At 40.9% G+C, this 15,964-nt stretch overlaps 1 long non-coding RNA gene across 1 annotated transcript in view; it reads right to left on the reverse strand.

Moving 5' to 3' along the window:
• Window positions 1–757: 757 nt before the first annotated feature.
• LOC139826466 (uncharacterized) overlaps window positions 758–15,964 on the reverse strand; it is a 77,728-nt gene continuing 62,521 nt past the window's right edge. Inside the window, exons 2-3 of the long non-coding RNA XR_011736545.1 lie at window positions 6,953–7,036; window positions 758–840 (exon numbers count right to left, since the gene is read on the reverse strand). This is a non-coding gene — a long non-coding RNA (uncharacterized lncRNA). The remainder of the gene's footprint in view (window positions 841–6,952; window positions 7,037–15,964) is intronic.

Genomic DNA, 15,964 nt, shown 5'->3' on the forward strand with positions numbered 1-15,964 from the left:
TCTCTTTATAAAGGAGCAAGTGGAATAATGGATGGTCTCCCTGTTTCTATGTTAACAAGCTTCCATTGCTGATAATGGACACCCTAAAACACTGTGAAGAACAAAGTGCATCATGTCCACACACACTGGGCAGGGAGAGGGCTGTCAAACTGATATCTTCACTTACTTTGCATCCTCTTGTAATTATATCTATCTGTATTTCCAAGAAACTTTTCCAATGTCAGGAGGTGAAAATGACAACTTATGTAGGGAAAGATATGGAACAGCATCAGACAAAAATAAAAGGCATTGTAACAAAGGAGTTCCTGAATTCTTAGAGAAGAGCAAATACAAGTTTCATGGATCAGGAACAAAAGTAGGTCTACAGGAGTGGGAAAGATCTTAGTAACTACTTGCCTCAAACAAAATTAAACCTTGAAGAAATTATGAAGAGGAACATTTTAAGAAATGGTATGCACAAACCAGAAATGGGAAAGCGAAGATGGCAGCAGATAATAAACAGCAATGCATGTCAGATGCAAGCAGTTTTCTTACTGTTCCATTTCTACTGCAAGTTATGCATCTATAACTTTTGACAGAGTGAAATACAGAACAGCAATATCACCTCTGAATCCTTTCTTTATGTTTGTTGCAAAACCCACTGAGCACAGCTGTGACTTTACAGGAGTTGTAATCATAACCTAACAGAGGAAGAAAATGGGCAAGTTCCAGTCAGTGTAGGACAAACAAGGTACATAGAAAGCTTAAAGAAACATACCAGTGCAGAGTATCCTTAGTAATTGGCAGTGACAGAGACAACAGGCATCAGGGAGAGGAGGTTTGGGGATCATCAGTAAACAGCTGAAACCAAAAGTATGTCACATCAATACAAAGAAGAAAGGATAGGTTTGTATCAGATTTAGCACCTAACAAATACGGCCACCCTTGGCCAGTACCAGTGGGCAGTCTCAGATCCTCTGTCATTTGAAGCCTTTGACTGGAGGGATGACGGCCACATTGTGAGGTAATTTTGGTTATTAAAAATGCAGGCTGGGCATCAACAGATGTGTTGAGCACTGGAATTCAAGGGCTTAGATATGTAAATTTATTAAGCATTTGTAACTGAAATACAGGAGCGGGACCAAAATGTATCCCAATTCTGGATAAAATAGTACTAACTTCCAATGCAGATCAAAAAATGTGCATTTATAATGCCCACAAAACAACATCTACTTCCATTTCTTCCCTACCCCAGAAGCCCAGGAACAATCTTGCTGAGATCTCTTCCATAGTCATTAGCAGAGCCAGAAAACTGATGAGCAATCCTACAGTGTCTACACACTTATTATCTAAAAAGAATTGACACTGCTAGATTCAACAAATAACAAAATCAATATTAAAACAGGCAACCTAAGCATAACTGGTTTGTATACAGAGAATTTCTATACTGTTTACAAACCGACAAATCAGATATAAAATTCTCTTACAGCTGTCGCGTATTAAAAAGCTACTTAAGAAAAGTTTGTTTCTCTAAAATTAATTCAAAAAGTAACTTTATTTTCATTCATATCAACATTTCCTTTTAAAGTTTTAGTTAAAAAATCTATGAAACTTAAAATTTAACTCTCCAGTGGCTGAAGTAAAAAAATCAGACTGATTGAAATGCCATTCCCTGTCAAAAAAAAAAAAAAAAAGTTTCAATAAAAACTTTTTGATCGACACAAATTTTGTTCTGTCTAGCCTGTACATTCTTGATTGCACTGTCTGCTTTATTGGGGTGACTCTTGGAGAACTAGATTAGCCAAACAAACAAGAATGACTGTTACTTATTCAAGATAGAATTAGAGTAAGCTTCAGAGAAAACATTTAGCTATCACCAAAGAGCAGAGTAGTGCTTTGAGGTGTGAAATTATACCCATTGCAGCAGAGTAGGTTTGCCTCTGGGGTGGATGCAAGAGAGATGGACCTCAATCTTTTCATCTTTGGAAGATAAATGCTGAAAAGCTGAACACTAGGAGAAAATTCACTTTCCTCACCAGTCACTCTCTGCAGTCCAAGAAAATGTAACAGAAATATAAAACATGTACTGTTCACCCACGCTGCAGAAGGAGCTTTCAGGTCCTCTCTTCCATACCACTTTGCTGCCGCATCCCTCTCACCTGCTCCTCTCAGGAAGTTTCACAGGGCAGAGGTGACCTGCTCTAACCAGCTTGAAGACCAAAGGTGATGCTTTTGATTGATTTAGCATGTTTTCCTCCTAAATAATTATTCTGTTCATCAAGCCACAAGGATGCCCCAGTTAGAAAAATGTGGCTGAAAAAATAAATAATCAGCTAGGACATTATGGTTAATGTGCCACAATACAGCCATTCAAAGCTTCTCAGTGACAGAAGAGAGCAAGCTTGGATTTTTTGATCTAAACACTTCAACTTTTCTCTACTAAAGTAAAAGGACAGCCTTCACTGCCTGTCAGCTTTGAAGAGATGGAAACACAGAGAGGAACAGAGCTGTCTAAAAATTTCCTCCACTCATAACTTAAAATGATTATCTGTGCCAGTAAGGCAGTGGCCAGACCCTGCAGGAGAGAGGAAAGGAGGTCTGTGTTGAAGGCAATGATGTGATACCAGAAGATAACAGCAGAGGATCTGGCCCACAAATATATTTTAAATCCGTTTCTTCATTTTGGGGACAACTCCTGGGCACCACAGCATAGATGTAAGTTATTTCATGTTTTGGTCACCCACAAAGAAAATCCACAAGTATTCCCAGCCTCCCCCCACCTGCTATGTACATTCAGACTTAATCACATTATAGATGCATTTGCTATGCTAAATTTGACAGAAGCCATTCCTCTTCCTCCTATGCTTCCACTTCTTGAAGGATTTTATTGCTAAGAAAGCCAGTTATGCTATAATTTTGTAATAATCACCATATTTCCACAGGTAATACCACTTCTACCACATTTGTTAGTAAGACTACTTTTATATCAGTAAACATGAGCAGTAGTTATTTAAGAAGTTAGCTCTCTTGGATAGGATATTAAGAGATCAGACTGGTTCTGCCACACAACCAAACATATTTCTCCAAAGCTGGAGAATGATTAGCAATTTTTTACTGTAGGAGAGATTGCAAGCTGTGAGAATAAAATATTTTTCTGTTTACTTTGAGATTTTTATTAAAAGCAAACAAGCAAGCCATCAAGCTGGCTGAGTTTGTCAAGTAACTGGAGACCAGTTAGCTGAATGAGAGACACTGGAAACAGTTGAGTAAATATTTAAGAAGATCAAATGGAGGAACATTTGGTACAGCACAGCTTGCTGAAAGATTGCAAAGATACCAGCATGTTTCAGGAGGGGCAGGTCATGCCTCAGAAAATTGCTGGAATTCTTTGAATGTGCAGTATTGCCACCAGGACAGACAAGGGAAATAGAGTGGACTTGGATTTCAAAGTATTTGACAAACTTCCTTGCTTGAGGTTAATGACCTAAGGAGCCAAGGCACAGAACAGAAGTTGCTGGAGTGAAAATTGACTTCAGAGCAAAAACCACAAGGAAGCTGTAAATACAATTTGTGAGGTGGGAAGAAACTTCTTCGTGCATTAGCAGGTGAAAAAATGTAGGGGCCTTGCTGGGTAATTTTTGTAATAAAAGACTTCAAATTTTTTTTCTTCTTCGTTCTCTTAGTCTAAGTTATTATTTAAGAGGTACTGGATTCATAGCCTAAAGTCCACAGAACTGTTCTTTTAATCCACCAGACAGCTGGTACTTATACACCTGTAAAACAAGATTCTTCTCATGCTCTGACCTGGAGTGGGTAGGAAGAGGGCTGAGCAGGTTGTCTGATTCCCCAGTGCCCACTCTGCCCTTGCTCTCTCTGCTCTGTTTGCTGCCTGAGGTGCTGGTTACCAAAGCCAGGTTTGCACAGACACTGGAAGGACCAGTACGGCTGCACTGCTCAGTCATGTCCCCCAAAAATGAAAGTGATACTTGCAGTGCAGTACACGTGATCCAAAGTTCAAGATCTTTCAAGCTGTGTCACAAAGAGAGAATAAAAGGCCATTTAGGCAGACTGGCTCTGTGATTATATGTTTCTTTGCTTAAAATTTTCAAAAATAATGAACTCTTTGAAAATTCTATATTTAAAGAGTTGTTCGCAAGCACTTTGTACCTCAAATAAAAATACAGTAAACAACGTTTTCACTACTCTCAGCATGAGCAAACAAAGAATTCACAGATGCTCTTCTTCAGAAGAAATGTTGAAGGTACAAAATCATATGAAAAACAAACAAACAAAGCAAAAAATACAAACCAAAACCAAAACAAACCAAACCAAAACAAAAAAAAAAAAGACCAGCAAAAAATTTCAGTAAATCCATAGGGGAATGCATTGCATATTAGAGTGTCCATTTCTAAACAGCTTGTAAGTGATGAATTAGACATTTTAATGACTTTAAATAGAAGATTAATGGAAAGTCAGTTGTCACAGAAAGCTACTGGGCCCAGCCATGTGCTTATAAATGTAATTTCCGACACCACTTGCTGATAGAATAATGATACTATTTCTAATACCTTGTTATTTGGGTCTGTAACATCATATATTAATGATTTATTAACCATCTATAATGATATATAAATGGACTATGAATACTATGGATGCTTATTATGCATGAATTTAATAAAGTTGCATTTCTATACTTGGTTCTCCTTTCTCCTCTTGCTTCTCAACATCCTGTGCTTTGAGACTTGCATCCTGACTCAGTAGCAAAACCAGGGACATGGAGAATGCAGAATGAGGTCTTTGGTGCAGAAAGACATCTGTTCCTTCTGGTTGACCATGCAGGTAACAAACAGAAGGATTTAAAGTAACTGTAGTACATGCATCAGTAAAATGTAAATGCGCCTTAGTCCACGTACACAGCATATAAACAGAGTAATGTCTCGAAGCAAAGAATGAAAAACATCAATATTTGCTGAAAAGGCAATGCTACACTTTATAGTGCAGGAGAGAGATTTGGGAGCACTTGGAGAAAAATCCCTGGAGTCCTCAGCCCTATATACAGCACTGTATAGCTGCAGTGAACAAAGAAAATGTGATTCTGTGTTATAATGCAGAAGCATGATATAAATCAAGGAAGGTGGTAGTAGTGTAAATGTTATATTTATAATGGAAATGCTGATACAACCCCTAACTTACAGAGGTGCTGGCAGGAGCTGTCATAATATGGTGAGATACCATTTAAGAAGTGTTTGCAGAACTGATCATTGTATCTCAGAAGGAACAACCTGTACTAGCTCTTGAAGATGCAAACTGCCGGCTATGGATCAGCCAGAATGACTAAATAGATACTGCTTAAGTCTAACCTGGAGAGAAAAAAATCTTTATTCTGACACTGTGTTTGTTCTTTACATTCCAAAAGCTGGAGGAAGCAATCAAATCCATAGTACTTTCTTCTTCAGTAAGTTATATTAAAAAACTCAGTTGGTTCAGAATTTATTGATCTGAATTGACAGCAAAGTTCACAGATTCATATAAAAGAGCCATCTCATTACAAGCCCATTTAAAGAAATCATGGTTCAAAATTCACCAAAAAAAAAGTTTCCATGGAACATTAAAAATATATATATATAAATTTTGAGAATAAACAGTACAAATTTTGCTTTAGAATCATGTGTGATTTGTCAGATACAGTCAGAAATTCTTGTTTTAATTTTTGAAGGAAATGTTGCAAGCTTGGTAGTTTGACAAAGCCAATACACTTACAGAAACTCTTGAGAAGACATGACTAGTCGGAACAGAGTCTACTGATGCTGCTGGAGCAAAGTTGTGAATGAGGTATCACTAAATTGGATCTATGTGAAAGTTTTGACAGTGACTAAAAACAAACTTCACAATTAAAGAGCACAACATTTTTATTTAAAAATTTAGCATTTTCTATATGCTTGCAAAAGTGGCAAGGGTTTTCACATCAAATCTCTGTGCTAAGTGAGAATATCAAATCACTAACATTAAAAATCAGAGCTCTTGAAAAGAGTCTAGAAGCCTAAGAGTGAAAACTCAACATCCAGACACTTCTTGGAGAGGGGCCGGAGGAGGCCACCAAGATGACGAGAGGGCTGGAACACCCCTGCTGTGAGAACAGGCTGAGAGAATTGGGGTTGTTCAGCCTGGAAAAGAGAAGGCTTCAGGGAGACCTTATTGTGACCTAAAAGAAAGATGGGGACAGACTTTTTAGCAGGGCCAGTTACGACAGAACAAGGGGTAATGGTTTTAAACTAACAAAGGGAGAATTCAGGCTGGACATGAGGAAGAAATTTTTTACAATGAGGATGGTAAAACACTGGAAAAGTTTGCCCAGAGAAGTGGTAAGTGCCCCATCCCTGGAAACTTTCAAGGCCAGGCTGGGCAAGGCTCTGAACAACCTCATCTTTCTGGAGCACATGCTGCTAATTCAACCAGAAGGAGGATTTAGAGAAAGTAATCACCACTTGGATTAGCCACTACAGCAGCTGCTGGCTTTCCCCAGGCAGTCATCACAGTTTTGGGTATGAGGATGCAAGGGATGCCCAGCCAAAAGTCCAGCAGTGCAACTGCCCAGGCTTGTCATGGCACTCATGCTTCTTGGCTATGCATCCCACCAAAAACCCACACAGAAGTATCTGAGGTTCCCAGGCAGTTTGACCTAATGCAGGATAAGCAGAAGAATACAGCAATAAAGGGCAGCAGTCAAGGCATTCTAATCAGCACTCTGGACTAATGCAGCAGAATAAACAGCAGAGCAGAGCTTTTTACAAAAAGGAGATTTTGACAACCTGTTCTTGTGAAATAATTTTGAAAAGTAATTGGAGAATCAGGTACAAAAGATTGTCTGATAAACTCAGAAGATTGCTCCCATTGCTATGCTTTGTCCTTTCCATCTTCACCAAAGTCAGGAGTAAAATTCATCTGAACTTCCTCACCTGAACACCTGTCTTACCTGTTTCAAAAGAAGGTGAAGTTGGTGTCCCACTTCAGGAGGTGAGGTGGCTAGTTTAGGTAGTAATGTGTTTCTTCAGACTTTCTAAAAAAAAAAAAACAAAAAACAAAAAACAAACAATTAGCACAATGAGGGCTTCAGAAAGCTCCATGCCATGAATACGGTTTGGTGCAGCCTTTTTCTCTTCACAATGTCCTTAAATCTTACATGAAATGCATGAACTCTTAAGAGAGAGGATGGAAACCAGAGAGATGTCTATTAGGAAAAATTAAGAAGGTGCAAAGAACTCCTTTGCTATCAATAAAATACAAAATCAAAAGACAGCCTCCTAGCACTGACATCCCCCCTGGTTTTGCCTTTGATTGGCAACACCTGAGTTTTCAATGTGGGAATTTAGGAACAGACTTTGGACTTTTGCCACCCACCTTCCCTTTCTTGACAGCCAGATGTGATCAGGTTTCTTTCCAAAAACTCTGTAACAAGCCCAGTTCACAACATGGAAAGAAAAAGCACACAGAATTATTTGTCCCAGAAGCACTGCGTATCTCCAAGTCAGATGGAAGGTTTACCACGTCCTGTAATGGAGCATTTTAGCTTGCATACCTCAATAGCCACCAGGTTCAGACTCATGCTTTAAGATATGCACCTGCTTGTGCATGTTACCAGAGCAAGGCCCAAGGCATTATTGCAAGACAATTCCACGTGCTGAAGATGTCAAATACCACAGATATCACAGTTCATTTTCCATTACAATTGATTAATGTCTGTTCTTTTGCAATGAGAGCATTTATGACACCAGTGAGTCAAGAAAGCAAGGGCTATGGAGGTGATTGTGCTCATAAAACAGTAAAACCTCTGCTAACACATAGGAATGGTAACAAATATTGTGCATAAGTGACATTCGATTTTATTGGGAGAATTAAGAAAAAAAGAACATTAGAGATTTACATCTTAGAGTCACTTGAGCTGTAACACAACCTCACAACAACTGGAAATGTAGACTTCCCTCCAGTATTTTCTAAACTAGTTTTGATGTTCACAAAGAATGCAAGCTGTTGGTACAGTGGATTGCAACTCAGCTTTTTTGCATAAAAATTCATGAGACAGTATCTATTTCAACTGTCTTATATAGGAGTAAAGAGAAGGGGAGAAAAAGGCTTAGCCCTATAACTGAGACAGGGTTCATTTTGAGCGATGATTGCAAACCAGCAGTGGAAATTACAGATGCTACTTGGTTCACTATTGTTTTGCAACATCTCCAGTAATCTTCAGTGATCATTTATAACAGCATGTGTGATGACTTTCAAAACATAACTGGAAAGAATACTTCTGTGGAAAGTGTGGCTACTCAAAGGAGAAATCAATCTTTGCTGCTCAGGGAGTCGACTTCATACCACTGCTATCAGGCAGTCAGAAATTTCAACACAGGGAAGTAGAGTTGGGGGTTCTCCAAACCATTTCACTCCATTGTATTCAGTGCAGTGTAGAATGTCAAGACGGATCATTCAGCTACTTGTCTGCTATTGAAAGGCAAATGTAAAAGCAAACCAAGTTTAAAAGCAAACCAAACCAACTGGCTGCCAGTGAGGGAAGAAAAATACTGATGAGAGAGGAGGTTCAGGCAGAACCCTACCATGGCCATCCAGCGAAACACAGAAGGTTGCCCTTGCACCTGTACAGCATCTCATTGGCTCCCACAGCAGAAGAGGGTCTCTGTACAGTGCCAAAACACAGGATTGGCTCCTGAAGATCACAGCCCTGCAGCTGGACCCTAAATGGCTAAAGTAGTAGTATGGAAACACTACCTGAAGGACACCAACTCTCTGAGCTCTTCAGGGAAAGGACTGTCTTTTTGGCATGTTGAGAGCACAAATGCAATGAGCCCTGAACAGGTTTGCCAAGTCCTCCTGTAATAATATCAGAATAATCACACAGGAAATCCTGAAATTGAGATGCAAACTGTTGGGATGGATTAATTACCCTCCTTTTCTAAAGGCACGTGAAAGTAGAGCATCACCCTCAGTAGGTAGAAAAGGAGCAATTGCAGTGAATATTTCATCACTGACAAGGAATATCCTAAAGCATCATGGTGGAAGACCTTGGCAAAACACATTACATGAAAGTCTTGGTTGTTTAGAGTAATGAGAAGCTGGAGTTACCCAAATAAGACAAAAATGGTATTAGTACAAAACATAACCATGTAAAACAGTAAGAATGCCCTTTAGTTTATCTTTTAAAAATGCAAATTACTTCATAGTGATAATCGCAAAGACAAATATGGTCTTTTCTTAGAAAGATTAAGTTCATTCAGAACCTGGCAAATCAGGCACATCAGTAGGTAACGGCAACATTAAATCACTGCCTGCTTTGTGGTCAGTACAAACAGTTAGGGTGATCTGTCCTCCATTCATATTGGACATATATCAGTGTCATGTGAGCCATCATATCTGCTGGCTCAGCCAAGAGCCCCCAAACTGAACAGACAGAACAGGAATGCTGAACTATCTCCTTACAGTTTAAGAAAGATTTGAAGCAAATACTCTTACAAAAAAAAAAAAAAAAAAAGCTTTTATATTTGTTCTGGGATTCTTTAGTTTTCTTTTACTGTGTGCAGAACAAAATCATCTTAACATGCAAATTTACAGTTACACTACTCTGAAGCCCTTACAACAAAGGAGATAGGCAAGGAACTTTTCTCTCTCAGATCCTACATCTGGCAGCAGGTTTTCTCCTGCTGTGGCCTACCTTCAGCTTCCACCCAAACTCAGCACCTGCAGCACACCTCGCTGAGTTTAGCCCATTTGCTCTGCATCACAAGGTTGCTTTGAGTCACAGGCTCTGGCCAGGCCTATGTCTTTTTTTAATGCTTAACACATCATACACAGTAGTGATCCTAGCCATTCATGTTCAAGACAAACACATGGGGTGTACACACATGTATATCTATTTCAAAGAATGTATTAAGTGCAGGCCTAACTAAATTGCAAAATGCAATTTAATACCGGTGATTAACTGGGCACATATTTTTGTACCAGTGAACTGCAGCACAGTTAGATGTCGTTTCATATGGTGGAGTTCAAAAATAATTTAGGGCACTCTTGTAATGGCAAATACTTACTCAAGGTATTATTAGAGAAGATATTGACACAAGCTGCAGACAAAGCTGCACTATGATAGACAGTAGAGGCAGCTGGAAAGTAAAAAGGTGGATGAGGTAGAAAACAAAGACATACCCAAACATTTGCTTAGATTTAGACAATGTCTGTAGGCAGGAGAATATTCTGTTTGGTTACATGTTTCATTTGTTTAAAAATTAAGAGGTAAAACTACCACAGTGGAAAACTGACCATGGTGTTAGACCACAGCACAAAATTCGTTTGTTCTCTCCCTTTAGCCCTGGATAAACATCCTTCTACTGAGTACTTTTCAGTTTCTGTGAGCCTTTCCAAGTGTAAAGCACTAAACCACAATTTCTTATCAAGAAAAGGAATGTGGTGGGGAATGCACAGGAGCATGCATGGAAATCCCCGTTGATTAATCCTGAGTGAGATTCTTTGCCATTTTATCCACGATAACCTGCACTGCAAACCTGCCATATACTGATGACTAGCACAGGGATGCAAAGTTCTTTTCACTTTCTTTTACGATGTTGCAACCTTAGCCTGAGTTAGCTGGAGTGACCTTGCTCCTACAGGGCTGAATCCAGAACAAAAGAGCGGAATTACCTAAATGGAATTAATATTTGGAAGCCCTAAAGCCCAGGTCTTTTGAAACTGCTCCTGTGGCTTCTCCCAGACAGAGTGCTATGTGTTGTGAGAAGAAGGATTAGACACATCTGCAAGACATGAGATCAGTGGCAGGAAGGTAGTCCTGACCCGGAGGGGACCATGACGGTGTTGAGCAGTGAGTGCACATCAAAATTCAGGGGCATGCAAGGCAGGAAAGACAAAACCACCTCAGTTCCACTGTGTCTACTCACATTGGGAGAGATTGTGAGACCAACCATTTTCAGTATATATCTGTGTGCTACAGGCACTGTGCTTCAACAGAGGGCTCCTGAAAGTAGCTCATCCTTTCATCAGAAGGACCACAGTGTTAATACAAAATAGTTATCAAACAACATTACCATGGAAGTCAATAAAACCTAGAAATAAAGCAAACCTATTTGGCTCAATGCACAGATACACACACACGTTTATATGTTTGGCCAAAGTTATCTTTTTTATCATTAATTTCATGACACTTGACATTTCCTTGAAGCACTAGCTTAAGAAGGAATAAAATAGTTCTCATTTTTCATTAAAAAATCTTTCTAGTTCTGTGGTCACAACAAAAAAATAATGAAAATAGAAACTGAATGTACTGTTACAGACTCAAGAAATGAGAAGCCAAATAAAAAGAATGCTGTTCCATTATTGAAAAAGAAGAAAAAGTAGGTAACTTAATTTTTGAAGTAACATTGTGATTTTTGAGATCTGATTTATGACTTCAACATCCTCTCTAGGCAATGTTCCATTAATTGTTGGGAGAACACGCATCTAGTCCTAACAACATTTAGATTCCAGCTCTTATACCTTCTCCAGTGATTGGTCACTGCTTTGACTCCATCAAAAATGTTATCTGTCACTGTTTGTCTATCACATGTCACCACAAGTAACTTCTCCACTATCTAAGCTCCATCCTCATGCATTAAAGTTACTTAGCATGGAAGTCTGCAAAGCCAATACATCTTTCCTTCTCACATGTCTCGTTAAAAGACTGGAGAGCATAAATGCTGTCCAAGCTACTGATGCTCTGCCAGGTCTCCGTGTATTGTCCTGTCTCCTGACTCATCCTCTCATACCTTACACTTGGGGTATGAATAAAAAAGTCACAGACAAGTTATAGCATCTTAAGGAATCAGCATTTGTTAAATGAGACACCAATGGTGCCACATACTCTTCCCGTACAGAACCCGCAAGAGAACATTGCTTAATTTGTCTTAGCTGACAGGCAAGACTGTATCATGACTTCTTGCAGTTGCCACCCATAACCTTCAGCAGCAAACTTTAGGGTGCTGCTGACCTTTGTGTCACATGTGTAAAACTTATTTCCGCTCCTGACAACCATGTCCTTGAACATCTGTAATACTACAGTAACAACTGATGCGTGCCCGGATCTCTCTGCCCATAAGTATCCTCACTGAAACCTGGAGCACAACCTGCTTGAAGAATATGAAGAAATATTGAGGCATACAAGGCCATGGCCTTGAACATAATGGGCTTTCTGACAGCAGTAGAACAAAAGTAGAATAAATTCAGAATGTCACAGGCCTCATCGTACATCAAAAATTCCTTTCCGGTCTTCTGTGTTTTCCGGATATGGCTTACCATTGTTCAGGCTGTAATTATTCACACAGTATGTAGTATGCTGTAGGTACTGCACCTTGTGTTAATATATTAGGAAAAAGACACAAAAAAAAGATGTCTCAATATTCATAGATGAATGCTGCAAGTGAATTGCTGACAAAATGTTTTCTGGGGTGGATAAAATGGAGAGTTTTCTATTTTATGGGTTGCCAGAGGGAATAGTTTCCAACGCACAACTCATGCATTGAAGGAAAATGAATACAGTCCCAGAAACAACACCCTTAGCTCAAGATTTTCTGTTACTGAGTTATTGCTTTTATTTTATATGCAACGCAAAAAAAAAAAAAAAAAAAAAGCTGATTATTATGATTCAGCATTCTCTAAGAGAGACAGAGGCAGTAAACAGAGCAGGTACAGAGATTGAGGAGGGACTTGTCACCACATCCAGAGCACAGGATTTCTGTGAGTTTCAGATAGGGTAGGAATGATGTTCATAGAATCACAGAATGTCCTGAGTTCAAAGGGATCCACAAGGATCATTGAGTTCAACTCCTGTGCCTGCATAGCACAACCCAAAAATTCAGACCAAGTGTCTGAGGGTGTTGTCCAGTCTCTTCCTGGACACTGTCAGGCTTGGGGCTGTGACACCTCCCTGAGGAGCCTGTTCCATTGCTCCACCACCCTCTGGGTGAAGAACCTTTTCCTAATGTCCAACCTAAACCTCCCCTAGCACACCTTCCTGACATTCCCTTGGATTCTGTCACTGGTCACCAAAGAGAAGAGATCAGTGCCTGCCACTGCTCCTCCCCTTGTGAGGAAGCTGTAGCTGCCATGAGGTCTCCCCTCGGTATTCACTTCTCCAGGCTGAACAAACCAAGTGACTTTAGCCGGCCCTCATATGGCTTCCACTCCAAACAGTTCACCAACTTTGTAGTCCTCTTCTGGACACTCTCTAGCAGCTTTATATCTTTTTTTATCCTGTAGTGCCCAGAACTGCACACAGCGCTCCAGGTGAGGCCGCACCAGCGAAGAGCAGAGCAGGACAATCACCTCCCTCACCCAGCTGGCAATGCTGTGCTTGATGCACCCCAGGACTCGGGTGGCCCTCTTGGCTGCCAGGGCACTGTTGAATTATGTTCAACTTGCTGTTGACCAGAACCCCCAGGTCCCTCTCCACACAGCTGCTTTCCAGCATCTCATCCCCCAGTCTGTATGTACAGCCAGGGTTGTTGTGTCCCAGATGCAAAATCTGGCATTTGCTCTTGTTGAACTTCATGCAGTTGGTGACTGCCCAGTTCTCCAGTTTGTCCAGATTTCTCTGCAGGGCCTCTCTGCCCTCACGAGTGTCAACAGCTCCTCCCAGTTTTGTGTCATTGGCAAACATACCTGGTATTCCCTCAATTCCTGAGTCAAAGTCATTTATAAAGATATTGAAGCGTGCTGGCCCTGAGACAGATCCCTGCAGAACCCCGCTAGTGACTGGTCGCCAGCCTGACATAACCACATTTACTAGAACCCTTTGAGCCCAGCCCATCAGCCAATTGCTCACACACTGCATTTTATGCTGATCCAGCTGTATGCTGGACATCTTGTCCAGGAGGATACTGTGAGAGACAGTATCAAAGGCTTTACTGAAATCCAAAAACATGTTCCTTTGTCATGCACAGGCACTGAGACATTTCTTGCAACTGATAAGAAGCCCAATATCTGATCTTTCTTTTCTACTCTTTTGTGGCCTTTCTTAAAATCTGTAGCTTCTGCAGCCATGGTACACACCGGTCTAATTTTGCCAGATATTATCCATTAGGCACACTGCTGGGGCAGAGTCATGCCTGAGTCACTAGTTCCATCAAGTGTTACGGGGTTGCTTGAGACAAAGTCTTTCATATAAGGCAGAAAGCAAAGGTCCACCACTATTTACTGAATTTTTCATGGGGTGTACTTGTATTTGCTGTTGTCCGAGTTAGCCTCATTCCAATTTGGGCAAGAATTCCCTTGTCTGAATTCATTGTTAAGTCCATGCCTTCAGATGATCCTAATCTGCTTGGTGGGAGAGAGAGCACTCCAGCAATTGCCAGGTCATGCCAGGAGGAAGTTTCACTGCACCCTACTGATGAGCAGAAGCTGTGCTGCCTCCAGCCTCTTAGGACCAGACGTACTCCTTGAATTAAGATGCTACAACATACTAGAGAATTTGGCTTGTTACAGTGATGGGTTCCATAGCCCTAGCCAAACATTCCTTACTTTGCCTGACACTCTCATGGGTTTTATGAAGAGCAAAATGCATGCTGCACCTGCTTTTCTTCCAGTAGTTCCCTGGCACATGACCAGTCAAACACAGCTCCCTTTCCTGGAGATGTAGACTCAAGGAGCTCAGGATGAGCACTTCCAGTCTGGGGAGGACACACTAGCTGGAAGCCAGGGTGTGGATGAAGCAAGGACCTGCCTAAAGTCAGTTCCACTCCATGTCAGCAGCACATGATCTATTTGAAATAGTAGGCACAGAGCCACATGAATTCCTGTCTCTCGTATCCCAGTCCTTGAGGAAGTGGGGTCCACATCCTATGGGATAGCCAGGAGTTTTTTCCTGCAACTTGCAGCTCTCACAGATCATGCTGCGCATGTTCACAGCTGTGTGCATGTCTGCATTCTGCAACTTCCCTCTGCCACTCCTCCCTTCCGCCCCCCACTTTCTTTTGAACTTGGCAGCATGGCAGAGAAGGACTTGGGAGTTCTGGTCAACAACAAGTTGATCATGAGTCAACAATGTGCTCTTGTGGCTTTGTGTCTCCAGGTGTCCTTTCTGATCCTAACCATTCTGCGATTCTGTGATTCTGTTCTCACAGTCAAGTTCAACCCCACTCCTGCACCAGCTGAGCATCTCCCATTGTTGCTTCCTACCTCGCCATGGTCCCTGCTGCTGTATCTCTCCTCCAAAGGCCCTCTGAGCATGCAAGCCCTAACACCAACACCTGGCTTCTTTGTTCTGCTGCTGGGAAAATTCCTCCTTCCTGGTCTCCTGTGGGGCACCTGGAGAAAACTGGCTTTTCCCTAGGCTTCAGCCACCCCATTTTTCTGCCTGAACCTTGCCTGTTCACTGCCTAATAGTCTTTAATGCCTGCCTCTTTGAATGGCAGAGCCAAAGGTGCCACTCCTGTACTTAGTGTGAGAAGTGTAAGCAGAACACAGATAGTGATTAGACATAAAAACAGATCATAAAGCTACAGTGAATTTCATAAGCAGTTCGTGGGCAGATTGTCCCAAAGTGTCCAAGTTATTATCTTTATTTCAAGTTATTATTGTTTCATCTTGTTATTCAGTAGAGACCGATGTTTGAGTAAGCATGCACAATTGGACATGACTGAATCATACAAATCCTTCTCTACAGCTAAACACAATAGCATAAGAGAGGACAGACTGAATCAGAAAGAGAAACACTGAGCAGAGTTTCATGAATTGACCAAGGACCTGGATTATTTCGCTTCAGTTTCCTAGCTATATGTGACCTTGGTCATTCAATATCTCTAGGCTTGACCACATTAGGGAAAGTATGTGCCAAAAGATAAAGAAAATTCAGGAGAAACGGAGGAGAAAGGGGAGACCTCAGACCCAGTGGTGACATAAGGACGTAGGATGACAGGGCACAGTAAGATTTACAGGTTTG

The sequence above is a fragment of the Patagioenas fasciata genome, chromosome Z, assembly GCF_037038585.1.
Source record: "Patagioenas fasciata isolate bPatFas1 chromosome Z, bPatFas1.hap1, whole genome shotgun sequence".
NCBI classification, from domain to species: Eukaryota; Metazoa; Chordata; class Aves; order Columbiformes; family Columbidae; genus Patagioenas; species Patagioenas fasciata.